Source organism: Onychostoma macrolepis, chromosome 07 (genome assembly GCF_012432095.1).
Source record: "Onychostoma macrolepis isolate SWU-2019 chromosome 07, ASM1243209v1, whole genome shotgun sequence".
NCBI lineage: Eukaryota > Metazoa > Chordata > Actinopteri > Cypriniformes > Cyprinidae > Onychostoma > Onychostoma macrolepis.
In genome coordinates, this window is record NC_081161.1 from 41,168,304 (window position 1) to 41,185,583 (window position 17,280).

At 35.4% G+C, this 17,280-nt stretch overlaps 1 protein-coding gene across 3 annotated transcripts in view; it reads left to right on the forward strand.

The window, feature by feature from the left end:
• The first annotated feature begins 14,703 nt into the window (after nucleotides 1-14,703).
• Nucleotides 14,704-17,280, forward strand: part of LOC131545001 (transmembrane channel-like protein 3) — a 40,025-nt gene continuing 37,448 nt past the window's right edge. For 2 of the 3 annotated variants that reach the window (XM_058783587.1, XM_058783588.1), the window contains exon 1: nucleotides 14,704-14,907. The gene's annotated coding sequence lies outside the window, so the exon portion shown is untranslated. The remainder of the gene's footprint in view (nucleotides 14,908-17,280) is intronic. The other variant, XM_058783589.1, reaches the window with a different exon arrangement.

The following is a 17,280-nucleotide window of genomic DNA, read 5'->3' on the forward strand; positions in this document are numbered from 1 at the left end:
AAGATGAACCAAACAGTGATCAGAGAGTCCAAAAGCTGCCCGTGGGACAGAGTGATATGCATCTTTTATTGGTGTGTAACAGTGATCCAATATATTACTGTCTCTGGTGGGACATGTAACATGCTTTCTGTATTTTGGCAGTTCATGGGAGAGATTTGCTTTACTAAAGTCCCAGAGAATGATTAAAACAGAGTCCGGGTGTCAGCCAGGTTTCCGTGAAACACAGAGCAGCAGAGTGTGAGAAATCATTATTTGTCTGGCAGAGAAGAAGGAGTTCGTCCGTTTTGTTGGGTAGAGAGTGGAGACTCTCCAGATGGATGCTAGGCAGTACTGTCCGAAATCCGCGCTGTCTGAGCTTCACGAGCACACCGGCTCGCTTCCCCCATCTGCACGTCCTAAAGCGTCTGAACAGCACCGCTGCTCCGCCGACTACAATGTCCAGCAAAACATCCGAATAATCAAAAACCCATGAAATATCAGGTGGTGTGTGTGTACTACCGAATGTCCAGCAATTTGTCTCTGGTGAAACTGATCACAGTGATATAACTAAAGACGGGACAAACTAACAAAAACATAAAAACAACTGCGGACGATGCCACGGAGGCTGCCATGAGCGGCGCCATCTTGTACTGAGTGGCGCCATTTTTGCACACTCTGATCATTTTGCTGTTAGAATCAGAAGCATAATCAGAAAGAGCGTTTATTGCCAAGTATGCTTGCGCATACAAGGAATTTGTTTTAGTATCCTAAGCTTCCAGTGTACAGAGACAACAACGACACACAGACAATAAAAATAAGATGAGAATAAAAAATATACATATATAAATATAAATAAACAAAAATTGAAAGAAAAATTATTTGAAACATAAATGACTGTATGTACAGTTGTGTTATAGATGATAGAATGGGATAGAATAGAAGGAGATGCAGGGATGTCCTAGGATGGAGGTGGTAGCAAATAAATATAAGGTTAAATAACACTTTGTTATTGCATAATGGGGAGGGGGGACATTTAACTGTTCATAAGGTCCGAATCGTTATCTGTAGTCTTCTGATCCCTGATTTTGTAGCTGAGCCAAAAAAGACAGTTATTGAAGTGCACAGGACCGACTCAATGATGGCTGAGTAGAACTGCTTCAGCAGGTCCTGTGGCAGGTTAAACGTCCTCAGCTGGCGAAGGAAGTACAACCTTTGTTGGGCTTTTTTTTACAATGGAGTCGATGTGAGTGTCCCAATTCAGGCCCTGAGAGATGGTGGACCCCAGGAACTTAAATGTCTCCTCTGCAGTCACAGTGCTGTTCATGATGGTGAGTGGGGGGAGTGCAGGGGGGTTTCTCCTGAAGTACACGATCATCTCCACAGTTTTGAGCATGTTGAGCTCCAGGTTGTTAAGACTGCACCAGACAGCCAGCTCTTTAACCTCCTGTCTGTAGGCAGACTCATCACCGTGGTAGGCAACCTGGTAAATCCATCGCAAAAGTTCATGGGCTATTATTGGACTCAGAACATCTAGTTCAGGGAGATCAGCATCTGTCTATGGAAAACAGAAGCAGTCACCCTCAATATTAAACATTTTATTTAATTTTCACATTGCTATACATTTTAGAAGTCCCAGAGGGTAAGAAGATTATGTGAGGGAGTAAATTGTTTTCCATGTGTTGCATTACAAATAACTGAATTGATTTACCTTAATTAAATGTACAGAGTCTTTTACTAATACCAGCAGAAATGGACTGCTGTGGCTGAGAAACCACACTGTTTTGTGTGCATAGCTCATCAAGGTGTACACAATGAAAGCTATTCCGGTGTGATGTTGTCATTACAGCAAGTACAGACACTCAAGGACAGGCAACATCTCAAAAACCATCGGTAGCACGAAAATATTTTTTCCTGATTGCAAGCATTCACAAAACTTCAGTCATATTCTAGAAATTCTTAATTTAAGTGTACTTTAATCTACTTGGACACATGACCAACGGGTTAGCACACTTGTTCAGCTGTGAGTCTGAATCTCCTCAATCATTTCATTTTTTCCATTACTTTTCATACAAATAAGTCAAGCAATGAACTGAGTGTAATTTTTTTTTTAATTACTTATTACTATGTTAACAAACCAACTCAAACTTAAGCTGAACTTCTCTTTTTAACTTGCTCGTCAATGCAACCCATCCTACAGGATCTTCATGAATCTGCAGCCGGCCTCATTACAGCACAGACTTGGCGAGGTGTGAGGAACCTTCATCAATAATGCTCTTTGATCTCTGGCCGGGCCGCGGTGGCCGTGACGCTCCCTCATGGACAGCTAGACTAACAGTAGAGCAGGCCTGCTGAACTCCATCACCAGTCTTAAATGGGCCAGAAAATACTTCAAATCCCAAACCGGCTAGCCTGCTAACACTGTGTTAATGTAACATTATTACAGCACAATCACAGAAAGCTTCCTCAGCATCTACTGCAGTATTTCAGCATGCATCAGGAATATCAAACTTTTTTTGGAATTACAGAAGAGCTTGTTATTTTAGGAACCTGATTTGGTTCCCCTGCAGCATAATGAACAACAATCATTCATAACATTCTGGTTTAATGGTTATGCAACCTTTCTTCATGAATCAGACCTGCACCATGTAGGCTGAAGCTTTGTGACAAATAGCTACCCAAAATTGTGTGGGCACACAGAGCAATGAGAAGGATGCATTATTTTCAGTGGGCAATAATATGGAAGTGATATTATATTTAAAAATGTACAACAGCCATTTGGCCCTCACATGAGTTGAATGTCTCTTTGAATGGACATATAAGTAAGTGGGTGTTGTAAGAAGTGTGGGGATGACAAGACTGAGGAAACGTATTAAGAACAAGCAACCCAACAAAAGACTAGAGACGATGCAGTTTCTGTTACCTTGAGGCTGCCCCCTAGTGGCACAACATTACAATTAAAAAATATATTTTTGACATTCATTACATCATTGTAAAAACTTTTCAGAAAATGTTCTCAAGACGAATAAAGGCAAAAGTCTTGCTAAGAATGCAAGCATTTTTTTCTAAAGAAGACAGGTAATAGTGGTTCAGCAATAAGGATTGCCTGCTGCATGACAGTTTAAGAAAATCTTGACAATTGTTCATAATTTTGCAAAAATGAGTCTTGAAATCCTCAGTAACAATGATACTACAACCCAGTCAGTAATGTTTTGCATGGTATACCATTAATTAAAAGAGTAAAAGGTGTGTTTATAGAGTTAGAATTATAGTTGTATAATCTTTGTTCACATACTTTCTTTTTGTAAAGAAAAAATGAAAATAATTCAATTTAGATCTGAAATTTTGTATTTTTCTGCATTGCAAACTTTTGCAAACATTTAGTATTCTGTGATGTACTCTATCTTTGTCTAGCATATGAGGTTGTGGAAAATTAAAAGAAAGAAAAAATAAATAAATAAAAAGACTATAATAAGTCATGAAAGCATCAGTACTGAAAACTACAAATCAATCTCAGATGTTTTGTATCATATACCATCAGTTTCCAGAAAAAGTGTATTTATGTAAATAGCTTCCCAGCTTGTCACTGTTTTTTGTAAAAATAAATAAATAAGTAATTAAATTTAAATAAATGTTTTAAAAATAATTAATGAACTAATGCTAATGTAATGAGAAATATAAATATTTCCAGCAAATATGAGACTGCATAAAAATAAAAAAATATCATACTTTTGTGATGGGAGCAGTGAAAATGTTCACAGAGTAAGTAAAACTCTGGACCAGAATTATTGAATCCTGGAAGTGATGAAACTGATGTACTGTTGTTTACTTTGATGCCATCTGAAATGTGTGACATGAATATTGTTTAAAATAAATCCCACTAATGGAATTAAAACTCCATCTTCTGCTATTTTATTGTTGGTTTGGTGAAGATGGCAATCTCGCATTCCACCAGAGTCCACATTCCTCCGGTTCACAAAGAATCTCTGTGTTACTTATAGATTAGACAGCTGTGTTTAGTTTCCCAAGCAAACTAAGACAATATTTACACACGATAGTAAGGTGACATTACAAAATAGCAAAAGCCCAGAAGTAAAAGCCTAAAGCAAACAATACATCCGCAGTGTTAAAATTCAGCTAGGCAGCTAGACTAAAGGGAAAATAAATGCCTTTTAAGGAGGTGGCTGATACTTAGAGGTCTAACCTGAGGTCTTGGTCATTATGGGAAAGAATAACAGATCGCCATGTGTGTCATTATACAGATGTGGAGCACATAGGCTCATATTATGCATCTGAGGTTAAGTGCTCACAGGAAGAAAACCTGGAGCTGTGATACAGAGGCAGCTTGTTTTGGCGAGGTCTTTAGGTACTAGATGGATTCTGGGGATGGGTGGGGCAGTTTTAAAGGGGCAGAGGAACAGGGGTCAAAAGGAAGTCTATGGTTTAGGTCCCCAGAGGCTTGCAAATCACAGGGATACAATCCAGAGGCTGCTGCAAACCAGCAATGACGCTGTTATTATGTACCAGGGGAGATGAGGTGAGGGAGGCTGGGAAAAAAACACCATGCAGATGTTGAGGCCAGGCCATCGGAACACCTCTATTCATGAAAACAAGCAAACAGAACATCATGATGTTTCTGTCTTATCCCACTCTCATTGCTGAACTACACAATAAAACATCTATTTTGTGCATGCTATTTACAGGTGGTCCTATTCCTAGCCTAAAGCAATATTTGGCTTCAGTACAAGTCAAACTCAGCTGACAGCACTTGTGGAATAGTATTAATTGCTACAAAAATGAGCTTTGACGTGTGAGGCACTTACAATGGAAGTAAACGGAGACAATATTCGGAGGATTTAAAAGAAGAAATAAGAAGTTTTATAAAATTATAAAGCACTTAAATTAGTTTTCTGTTGAAACTTGTGTTATTTGACCTGTAAAGTTGTAATATCTATGCATGTTGTCATGACAAGTTGAAAAATTGGATACAACTTTACACAGAAAGTGATTCTTCCACTGAACCTGGAATGTACCTATAAAATGGTCTACAATTTGATTCCCCCAAATTCTTTATATAGGAAACTATATTTTGAGTGCAACTCTATCAGATTATTTGACCTGTTTTATCAATCACCAAGAAAAAAAAAAAAAAGAAGATTTTGCATCATGATCACTTATACAACAGTTCCTCTAGCTTGATGAGACATTATTCATGTACATAGAAAAAACAGTAACGGACAAGTTGCATACAGAAGTTTAACAGTAAGTCTTAGGTTTTCTGAAAAATCTTTAGCGATCATCACTAATACGGAAGTACAAACAGAATCTATGCATCAGAGGACTCATAGATGGCCTGCAGGGTGCGTTCCAAAACACTGCTTTGTTCGAGTTATCCTCACCATGTGTTTCTGTACACCTTGTCCCGTTTTAGGTTAGGCATCACCGTGCCCAGGTTTTTCATTTATATTGGGTTGACTATATAATTCCAGATTAGTGCTAAATCCCCTTACTTTTACTTAGATTTGTGAAGCATGCAAAAGAGCCTTGGCAGCTAGGAAAATAAGACCCTATTTCAGAGTCACAAAAACACTGAAGGCACAATCCGTTTTCTTCACATCACATTCTAGGTGAACATCTGTAAGAAATTGATAAAATTCATTTTGCTGGTTAGGTGACCAATGCGATTAGCAAACTTAAATCAGCTGTTTGCTGCAGTATCAAGGCCTCCTGAAAAGAATAAATCTTCTGCTGATGTAGATACAGAGCTGACTTCAGGCCTGTTTCATTAACAGAGAGGGATTGGATTTCTCATAGACACATACTCATCAATCTTAATGTGCAGACGTGTGCTCGCACCTCTGTCTTAAGCTACAAAAATTACAATTGTGCACAGATGCTTGTACCTCGAGAAATCTGCACATTTGATGCAAAGCAGACTTTCAAACAAAAAATATTTTCAAAGGTAAAACATAAGAAGGCAAAGACAGTGAATTCATTCAGTACAATAACTATAATAAATTAAACTCGACAATCTAAAGCTCCAGATCACAGAGGAAAAATATTAAGACCGTTGCTCTGCCATCTATTTCATTGCATTTCAGGGCTGTCATTTCTTCCACAAGTCATTCTTTCCTGCTTTGTCTTGATCCTAAAATGAACCAAAAATCTATCTGGATTTTCCCTTATTTTTTTGGTCTGTCTAACCATGTGCTTCTCTTTCATCTTAAGAACAATCTTTTGCTGGTTTAAAAGGTCACTAAAGTCCACTCTAAAATTTAAAAAAAATAACTATCAACACCAGGCAAATAAAAATCTCTATGAGCACAATATAAAAAAAATAAAAATTTAAATAAAAAAATAAAGATGAAAAACAATACACTATAGTTTGATTCACAAATAAATCACCTCTTATGAGCCAGTTCTTTACAGAGAATCAAAATCATCAGTGTTGCCAGATTCTGGAGACACATTACTCTTATGAGGTTTTAACAAATACTTCAATATAATTTACAGCTTTAGTAGAGAGAAAACAAAAGCTTGTGAATGAGTTTCATATTGAAAAGTCAAATTCTTAATACCACCAGAGGGCGCTGTAGCCCTGTTTAAGAAAAGCATTTCTGACTTCTGCTGCCTTCAAGTGCACCTGGGAAACTTGTACCTTACAATTACTTGCAAAAGCATTCATTATAATTTGCTACCAACTTCTGCTTACAGATCTCTATGGATTATAGATATATTCAAATCAACATGCCCCTGCCAACATTACAAATCAGCAACTTCTGTATCAAAGAACTCAAGAGTTTTCCACGTGTAAACATGGCTTTGCTTCAATATATATGACCCCACTTGAAGGGCACATTATATATATTACTTTAGGATTGTCTTGTCTACAACCTTTCTTTTTGCACATGTGTCTTTTTTACTACTTTTTAAATGCCTGAGTTCTTTCACTCTCTGAAATATAGTCTTCCTTTCAGCTCTCCATTTTTGCCAGAGCAGCATGTTTGTGAGACTTACAGCATACTTACAGCTGGCTTCCCTTATATTTAGGTAGCCTGTATAACTTTTCTCTCAGCGTGCCATTGTCTCTACAATGTAAGTGGTTAAAAGTTCAGGAAATACTAAAATTTAACATTCATTGGAATAAAATAAATGATTAGATGAAAACATTTAACTTAAAGTACTAAAAATTTTATAAAACTGAAATAAAAATACTGCAAAATAAAAAATGGTTTAAAAGGTATACCATAAAAGCACATACCAAGGTTATTAGCTAAATCATACTGAAATTAAAATGAAAACTGAAAATTAAAAAATACAAGCTAATTCAAAATATCATTAAATACTATAATATAATATATAAATAATACTAAAATAGTATTATTAATAGGCACGCTAAACACATTGAGAAAGTCACATTTGGCTTATTAATACAGTTACAGTATCTTAAATTTTGCATTCCTACCAATATTCAGAGAACTTCATAATCAACTCAACATTAATTTGCTCCAAATAAAAGAACAATATGATGTTCTGTAAAACAAAAAACTTCTTTCATGCTCTTTGTCCTTATTGCAAAACAACAAGACAGAGGGCTTATGTAGTACATGGACTTAATAGGGTAACTCTGCCAACCTAGCCAAAAAAATTTTTAAAAAATGAAATATGAAACTTGTCTAAGCGGCAGCTATGGTTGAAGGGCTGATCTCTCAGTTGGCTACAGTATACTCAAAAATGAGACAAGTTCACAGGAAGTTCATGTCTGCTTTCCTTTCATATGACAAGCCTTTCATGTCTGTCTCCCAGCCGCCCACAGCCTCACAGCAGCAAAAAGGATCTAATCTGCACTTCATACTGAATGTGTGCATCAAACCAGCTCAATATTTAATGCTGCTGTTTTTAGCCTCCTTAAATCAATATACGCACATATTCTCTTTTAATTATGCAAAATAAAAATCACTTACTATAATTAGCTGGAAAATAAGCTTAATTTATTTGTACTGTTTTGATTAACATTCAAAATGCAATGGAAATAATAAGATTATAGATGTCTAATTTAGCAGATTTTGGGGTTCTAATTATTGCCATTTACTGCATTCCCATACTTTAATAATGTGGTCTTTGCAGGCATACAGAGAGGTTTTTCCTTATTTTATTGCTTCTTCAAAAACCCATCTTCCTCGTAAAGTAAATGCATGTCCTTTCTTAATGCACAGCTATATGTCTTATTTTATATCTGTGTATATGTACATTACATTAATCTAAACTGGCATCAAACTGACGATATCATATCTGTCCACTAGGTGTCAGCGGTGCTCTATGAACGGTTAGATTCGTTCAATAATTGCTTTACATAAGTGCACTTGACTTCATATCATGACTGGCAAAATTTGCTTCCTTTTCTGTACACCACAAGTTAAAAGATTAACAGATCATTTTAAAATGATTATCTTCAATCCTCTATTTCCCCCAATCAACATCAGACTGCTTGAGATGCACACCAAGAGTTCTATTAAAATATTTACAGTTGCTATTACATTCCCCAGGGGTAGGACACAAGAAAGGGAAAGTGAAAGACTTCCACTCAAATTGCAGAACAGGATGAGAAGATAGAGCCAATAATAATTTATTAGAAATAGTTTAATTCATAGCTAGTAATATTCTTAAATCTCATGCATAATGGAATAGCACCAAACCAAGTAGTGGTTTGAGAACTCTCATACTTTCCAGCATTGTTCATCTGACCGGTTCATCCAATCTGAGCAAGCAATCCTACGCTTACTGTCTTTGCCATATAAAGATATACAATGTGTTACAGCTCACCGAAACATGACAGACTGAACAAGTTAGAAATGGTGCAAATAACTCAAATAGAAAAGTTGAAGTACTAAATTTACTAAAATGAACTATACAAACAATAAAGCTAGATAGAAATATTAAACGACTAATAAAAATGTACATAAAATTACTAAACAGAAATAAAATAAATTAAAGTGCTAAAAAGATTTTAAAAATTTAAGCTTAATAGAAATATTTAAACAAAAAAATACAAATTACATAAGCACATAATAAAATTAATAAAACTAAAATGAAAATATAAAAATAAAAGCCATTTAAAAATATTAATAAATACTGTAATACAAATATGACTAAAATAACACAATGATAAATGCTCACATTCACATAGCTAACTTTAATAATATATAATATCTTCAGACAATTTCTTCTGAGCACCATTGAGTACTTCTTAAGTAATGTCAGAGACCTGCACTTCTAATACTACTCCACGACCCCTTATTAGTCAACTTTCCTACCCCAGACCACAATAAACAGGTCTATAATTAAAGAGATTTCTCTTTATATAAAGAGATAGATTAATTTTAAAGAGTAAACATTTATTATAATTAATATCCGTCCAAACAGACCAGTTTTAATATAGTATTATATATATATAGTTTCTAGGAGCATTTCATTTAGAGCTGTATGCTTAAAAAGTCTCTGAATCATGACGCATGTTATACCAAAAACAGTTGAATAAAAAGCTAGAAAGTGCGAAAGCTGTAGCTAGTAGCAGGTGACTCTCACTATCAAAATGCCAAAGGCCATGAGAGATGCCAACCTGTCACAGCGCACAATCTGTGATGCTATGGTTAATGGCAGACACACTATTGGGCATTCCAGGCTCGTAAACACATGCTGAAATTGCACTTACAACAAATTTAGCTCTCTGCTGGAATAAAATGTGCAACAATCGATTACACAGCAGATTATGACATCCTAAAACTCACTGCTACACAGTGGAAGTTAATTGAAAATTCTGCTTTCATTCTTGTACCCTTTGAAGCGTTGAGAAGAGATATTAGCAACATCTATGCCAGATGTCATCCTATCTATCAGTGCTCTGACGTGCCTCCTTGAGAGAAATGCCAACTCAGAGGAGTGAAAACAACAAACACTTCTCAAAGCCGTTAAAGGGTTAGTTCACCCAAAAATTAATTACTCCGCCTCGTGTCAGAAAGCTCTCGAATTTCATCAAAAATATCTTAATTTGTGTTCTGAAGGCGAACGAAGGTCTTGCGGGTTTGGAACGATATGAGGGTGAGTAATTAATGACAGAATTTTCATTTTTTGGGTGAACTAACCCTTTAAGAGAAAGTTCAGCAAAAATATTGTTATTTTATTATTATATAATAGCATTATTTCAACTGCCATCCTTGAGGCATGTAAAAATAATTTTGGATAAATGTGCCTTATATAAGAAAAATTCAGAGGTTGTGTTTAATTCTGTGCCACTAGCAGCACCAAATATATTAACATTTATACTTTAAGATTACATCCCCCACCTACAGGAATAAATAAGGTGCCATGTATGACAAAGTTTGTTAAAGTATGTAATGCATTAACAACATTTAAGTATTAAAATTTAGCATTAATCATCCCCCCACCCCCCAATCTAAGACACAATAACAAGGACAGACAGTGATTAGGAGAGGAAGGAAGCAACATGAGCCCATTGCAAAATCTTTTGCCATCACAAGAAATTCCTATGGGTCTTATTAATAAAATGACTGGATTTCACCTGCAAACATTCACCTAACAACAAAACTATTCTTTAGTATTGCATATGTTATTCATTTTTAGTATGCCTTCCCTCTAAGGATTATGGGATGCGTATACAGAGTTGTAGAGCAAAAGCTGCTTGTATATACTACAAATCAGATTCGTTTTTTGTTTGTTTTTTCCCATTTATACTAGGGGTGTCCCCGAATAGTCTACGATTCGATGCTTCGATTCGAGGAGCCTGATTCGACTCCCAATCTCACAGTCGAATATTCGCAGGGTGTTATGATCATACCATTTTGGCTATATGGGGGTGCTCAGTGTCTGATTTCACATAGAACTACCGGTTTTCTCCCAATAAGTTAATATACAGCCTATTATGATAATGCTGTAAATAAGAATCTGAAAAGAAAAAAAAGCTTTAAAAAAATATTTTAACGTGCGTGAATAAATCCAACCACCCCTATAGATTTAAGTTTCACTTTCCATAATCCGTGACCGACAGAGGAGCATCTTGGCGGCAAGGATTTAAAACTTTAACAAGACTCAAACTGACGCAGAGTGAAAGACTGGATTTTTTTTCGATCAGGTAGGATACAAGTGATTTCAAAACATTTCAGCCGGTTTATATATATCGTGTATATGTTACAGGTATTTATCTCGTATAAGATGCATTTGGTTGAGTCGCTGCAGTAAAGCGCTTTATTGAACAGTGATTATCTCTTCAGTGCGCAGCGCGAGCAGGACAAACAACTATGCAGAATAATAACTATGACTGGGACTGTCATATACACATAACATTATAACGAGAACACTATTATAATAAAACGATTATAATAATTTTTAGAGTTTAGTTCCCGTGTTTCTGCACGTTGTTGCGTCAAGAACGCGTCCACAAAAGGAGTTCAGAGCCGCGCAGACATGCATCGGGGCGTTTTGTGCAGATAGCCTATAAGTTGTTATATTAACGTTATGTTGTATAAATAATGAAGCGTATTTTATATGAGATAAATGAGTTAAATCCCATTGATTAAAAACCTTCTATCAAATGATTAATTCTACTGGTCATTCAGCGCGCGCAGCTCAAAACAGAAATGCAGAACATTAATAACTGTCATATACATAACGTTATAATGAGAGCACTATTGTAAAAAAAATTGTGAATTCTTAGGGTTTCGCTGACGTTTAATGTTAACTATCTTTTAATCAAAACATAAAACATTATTCACTCCGTTTGTATCTGCGAGGCGTCCATTGCACATTTTCCCTGTGTGTTAACGTCAGTATTTATGACTGTCTAATGTCTGACTTGACTCTTGGTAATGTATTTTGCCCCGCCCCCAAACATATGATTCGACTATCAGTCGACTGTCAGCAAGATTCGAAAATTACGATTCGACTATGAAGATCCTTACTCGGGGACACCCCTAATTTATACATAACATTATGAAATTAAATTGTTCACTCTGAGTTTGGACAGTACAACAAAACAGCCGACACAGATATAGTGTACTATAAAGAGAGTGATTTCAGGAAATGTATCGTTGTATCATTGTCCACACTCACAGTATGGTAGTCATTGCATCGTGTCACTGTCCAAATAATCAAGCTGACTTCATTACTTGGCCAACACTACAGTAGTATGAGATATAAAATTCTGAACAAATATTCTGACAAGCCAAAACAGAAAGTATTACTACCAGCTTACAATTTTTGTTTCTGGGAACGTTGTTGGTTACCCACAAAAAAAAAAAAAAAAAATAATAATAATAATATTTTCTCCAATTAAGAACAAATTAAATCCTATTTTTAATTGACTAAATTTTCTAAATTATTGTCCTGTCTTGTTCTTTCTTGATAATCTTCACCAATTTCAGGCAAAGGTAAGAGAACAACTCCACAGCAAAACTTAACATCCGAACAACTCTGAATCAACCATCAAAGATCACATAACTCCTCAGACCACAAATTTAAAAATCTCTTTAAAAATTATATTAATACTTTATATCAATCTTCGAACTGTCAATTTAGCTAAGTCAAATCATTAAGAAACGCCAATAAAAAATTAAAAAATAAAAAATACTACTAACCGATTAGAAGTCTTTGTGAGGGGAATCCTGAAGTAACGTTAACGTTAATCCGGTCCGTTATTTCGTTTGTCCTCCTCGTGCAGGCCTCGCCATCTTGAACGGTGACTGCAGGCAAGTGAACGGAAAATTACAGTCCTAAACGAGTGTATCGACATTTTATTGTTTTTATTTCAAAATAACTAACTTATACGTTCAAATCAAACAAACTGTCCCATCAAGTTTATTAACTGTTACTGGACAAAATGGCACTATTCAGGCATAACGTTAGTCTATTTCACAAAATCTTCTTCTGGTGTTTTATATTCCACAAAACAATACGTATTTTCAAGATTAAGAGAATTAAACTCACCAAATACCATTTACATAAACCACTGTAAAAGTTTGTGGACAGTAAACTCTTCAAGTTTGGTGTTGGCGCTTGCTAATGTACCATTTCGTAGATTACAATCATAGATTTCACTTTAAACAGATAATATATTTACTTTATTTCCTTTGTTGTATATTTCATGTTGAAAACGTCGTTTAGAAACTCTGTACTGTGAAAGAGATCAACTTCAGAAAACACATGCAAATTAAGAAAACAGCTTGGTCAATTTTACAACACATATGCGCTGCAAATGCTCACAACACAAACAAATAAAGAAACGCGCTGCAAATAAAATTATTTAGGCCTATTTGGTTGTGTTGTGAGCATTGTTGTAAAACTTACAAAGTTGTTTTCTTAATTTGCAGGTGTTTATTTTTATTTTATTTATTTTTTTCTATTTGCATGTGTTTTCTGAAGTTGAGCTCTCTCCGCCACCGTAAAGGTCATTGCACACTTTGTCCGAAATTTTCGCACGTTAAAAAATAAATACGACTTCATGTTGTGTCAATCAAGTTTACACACTGCCTCCGAAACTTTCGTCCGTCCGTCCAAAAAAAAAAAAATGTATCAGGTTCGATTTTCTGCGTTTTCGCATCCATAGCATGCATTTTGATAGGAAAGGATGGGGAATATGGAAAAACGCATGCGAAAATTTCGGACTCTTGAGTTAAATGGATTGGCTATTTTGTATTTCTTTTGATTGGTCGTTTGACACCTGAAGTGACATTCTTTCTCTTATTTGATTGGTTGTTTTGGTACTGCATTCTTTAGACAAGTTATGCAGTTTATTTAAATACATTAGCATATATAATTTTACTATACTTTTTCACTGTTTTATCTCTGGTCTTGAGTCTAAACCTTGGATCATCTCCTAAACGAATTAACCTGGCTTCTAGAGAAAAACATGTTTTTATCTGATTTGTGTATTCTCTAAAGTGGTGCATTGGGAATAGTAATTGTGTTCACTCCTGTAGTTCTGTTACCACGTTTCATGAATTGTGTTCTTATCAATAGACTTTTGTAATCGTCTCTCTTTACAAACGTTTCTCATTATCCTCTACCTAACAGATAGTGAGACCCAATGTCCTTCTCTTTGCCCCTCAAGGTCTTTGCCCATGTGTGATCTGCATTACTGCAAACCAGATAAAACCTTGTATAGGATTTACAGAGGGGCATGCAATTACTTTTTGAAATGGCATTGGTTATATACCAACTCAAACGATTCACTTTGGCCAGCCTTGATTGTCTTTTAGAGTTATAGCAATGGCTAAACTACCCACTCTGCCTGCAATCCAAATTTCCTCTATGGGATAATAAATTTGACTTGACTTGACTCTACTCTTTTTAGGACTCTCCTCTCATAAAGACTATAATGCCAATATGGGATTACAGTAAAGTGAAGTGTAAGTGAGTGACCTTGAACTTGACCTGTGTTTGGTGCCTCCATAGTTCACCATTAATGATTTATTTTGTTTTATTCATTTATTTAATTATTTTTTGGCAAATGCTCATACAACATAAAGAACAACTAATAAAAAAGTAATCATAATTGTTATTCTAACTGGATTTATAAAATATGATGGTTGTAAATATGTTTGTCGTTCAGTTGTATTTAGTAAAGTAGATTTTACTCTTTGCATGATAACTGATATCATAATAAGATTGGAATGATAACTGATGCTATGTTTGGGAAGGGATCTTTCTACGTTACTGTTTCAGCACAGCTCATATGCGATCAATAAGCCTCATTGATTTGTGTTTATTGGGTTAAATGTTAAATTGAAACCTGACCTCTGGGACTGTAATTTGTCATTTGTTTCAGGGCTCAAGATAGACACTCGGCGGTGGAAAAATTACAACATAATGGCTCTATACATATGATTCTGACCAATGATGGCATCAATGCTTTTAGAGGTATTTTTGGATTACCTGTAACTTCTGCCGTCTTTTGTATTATACTATATACAGTAAATGTACATATATGAAATCTGATATAAGCTGATCTAAAAGTACACAGGCATTTTGAAGAATAGAGAATGAACCTAATGAGAGGACATTAACAAAGGCCTATTAAAACTGTACTCTAAGAAATAGGCTGTTAGAATTCATTTCATTAATTTCCTCTTGCACATGTGGACTGCACAATGCTCATTCTCCTGACCACATTTTAGTCACGACAGTGATCAGGCTAAGATGTGTGTGGGCACAATGTGAGACATTACTTTTAGTGGACTATAGCTAATAAAATCACATCCCTATAGACGACTAAAGGAGTGCAGTGCTGCAAGATTCCTCAAAAAACAGTTGAGGAATGTTTCTTTGCATGGCTTAACACACTCTTTAAAAAAAAGGCACTAGACATAAATATATGGAAGTCTCTTTCCACCACAGAATTAAAAAATAAAAAAGGTAGTTTCAACTTTTTGTCTCACTTTTTCTTTTTTTCTTTTTTCCATGGCAGAAACTGAATATTGAGATACTCACAATTCTGAGTTTATATTTCTATCACAATTCTGACATTCTTTCTCTGAACTGTAAGTTTACATCATGCATTTTTTAATTCTTTTCTGGAACAAAAACTAAATTGCAAGATGTAAACTCATAATTCTGAGAAAGTCAGTCAGAATACTGAGATCTAAACTTGAAATGGTGATAAAAAAAAAATTCTGACTTTCTTTCGCTTTTTTATTTATTTTTTAATAAAACATTTTTACAAATGGTAATTGCAACTTTTCGTCTTGCAATCGCAAGTTTTATTTCTTGCATCTTACTTCAATATGTTTGTGCATAGTTTTAAGTATTTCAAGAGATTGTAAAGAGATTTTCAGTTATGAGAATTGTAGTATTAGTTATACTCCAATAAGATTAATTCTTCTTGCTTTATTCAGTGCTTGAGTACATTTTTAATACCTGACCAGTTCCTGTATTAGACCATACAGCTCTATATTGTCTACTGTCACAGTATCAGTTGCATTTGTTATAGCTGAAGTGTTTGTGAGTTCCCAACATGCATTGCAGCATGAATAAATTGTGTGGTTATACTGGTATGGGGATTATTGTTTTGCTGTTTACTGAGTTTATTCATACTTTTGTTTTTATTTTTATTACTATTGTTTAGGGCTGCAACAACGAATCGATTAAATCGATAAAAATCGATAAAAATCGATTACTAAAAGCGTTGGCAACGAATTTCATAATCGATTCGTTGTGTCGCGCGACGCGGAGACGTTTGATTATTAAAAAAAAAAAACTTTAGTTGAGCGCGGAGCGGAGTGAACACACTCGGTCTCTCGCGCACGGATGGTAGCAGAGTTTGGCGCCTCATAAATAAAAAAAAAAGTAAAAAAAAAAAAAACGAGCGGAGGTAGAGGAAAGATACATGGCGGAGGCAGAGAAATCCGTGCGACCCAAGTCATCAAGGTGTGGGAGCAGGGCGGCGTTTGCGTATGGCAGTTGCCATACTCTAGCCCAGTCAGGTGCTGTGAAAATTATCCAAACTTGAGTCGCTTATAATTCGTTTTATTATTTTAAATCAGAGAGTTTTAAAAATAGTAAACCAATGATAAGCATTAAAATAACTTGTCAGTAAAACTGTAACGCCATTGGATCATCGAGCTCTCAGCGAGACCTCGTAACTTCACCCCGCCTCCGTTCAGATTGACGCGCCGCGCACAGCCTGGAGAAGATGAGATCTCTGCTTTTTCGCAATGCAAGGGTGAATAAATAATTGGTGTTTGAATAGTACAGCGTTTTCTTTACTCAAACACTATGTCAGTAAAGGATAATGTTTTTGTGTGTTTGAAGAGTGGAGAAGAATTAGTTATTTGCTGTCTATATACGTTTTAAATATCCTGTGCATTATGTGCATAAGCGCTTAATTTGAGATTTTGGCCAAGTGTATTAAACGACAAGAAAAAACTAAGCGCCCATATAGCTACAATCAAAGTTATATAACCTGTAAAAGTTGATGAAAGCATAATGCACTTGCTGCTTCAGATAACAGTTACAGCCGTTCTAATGACAAACAAAACACTCCATCTCCGTCATTCTCTGGTCAAAAACATTATTAACTCCATTTGAGCTTGATTTTCATATAATGTTAAGTGCAAGTGTCTGATACAATACCAACGCTAACGACGCAGTGTTAAAGATTTTAGTTCTGTTTTTGAATAAAGGGTTGGAAATGAATGCTTTTCTTTTTTTTCTTTTTTTAATCCGATTCATCGATTAATCGAAAAAATAATCGACAGATTAATCGATTATTAAAATAATCGTTAGTTGCAGCCC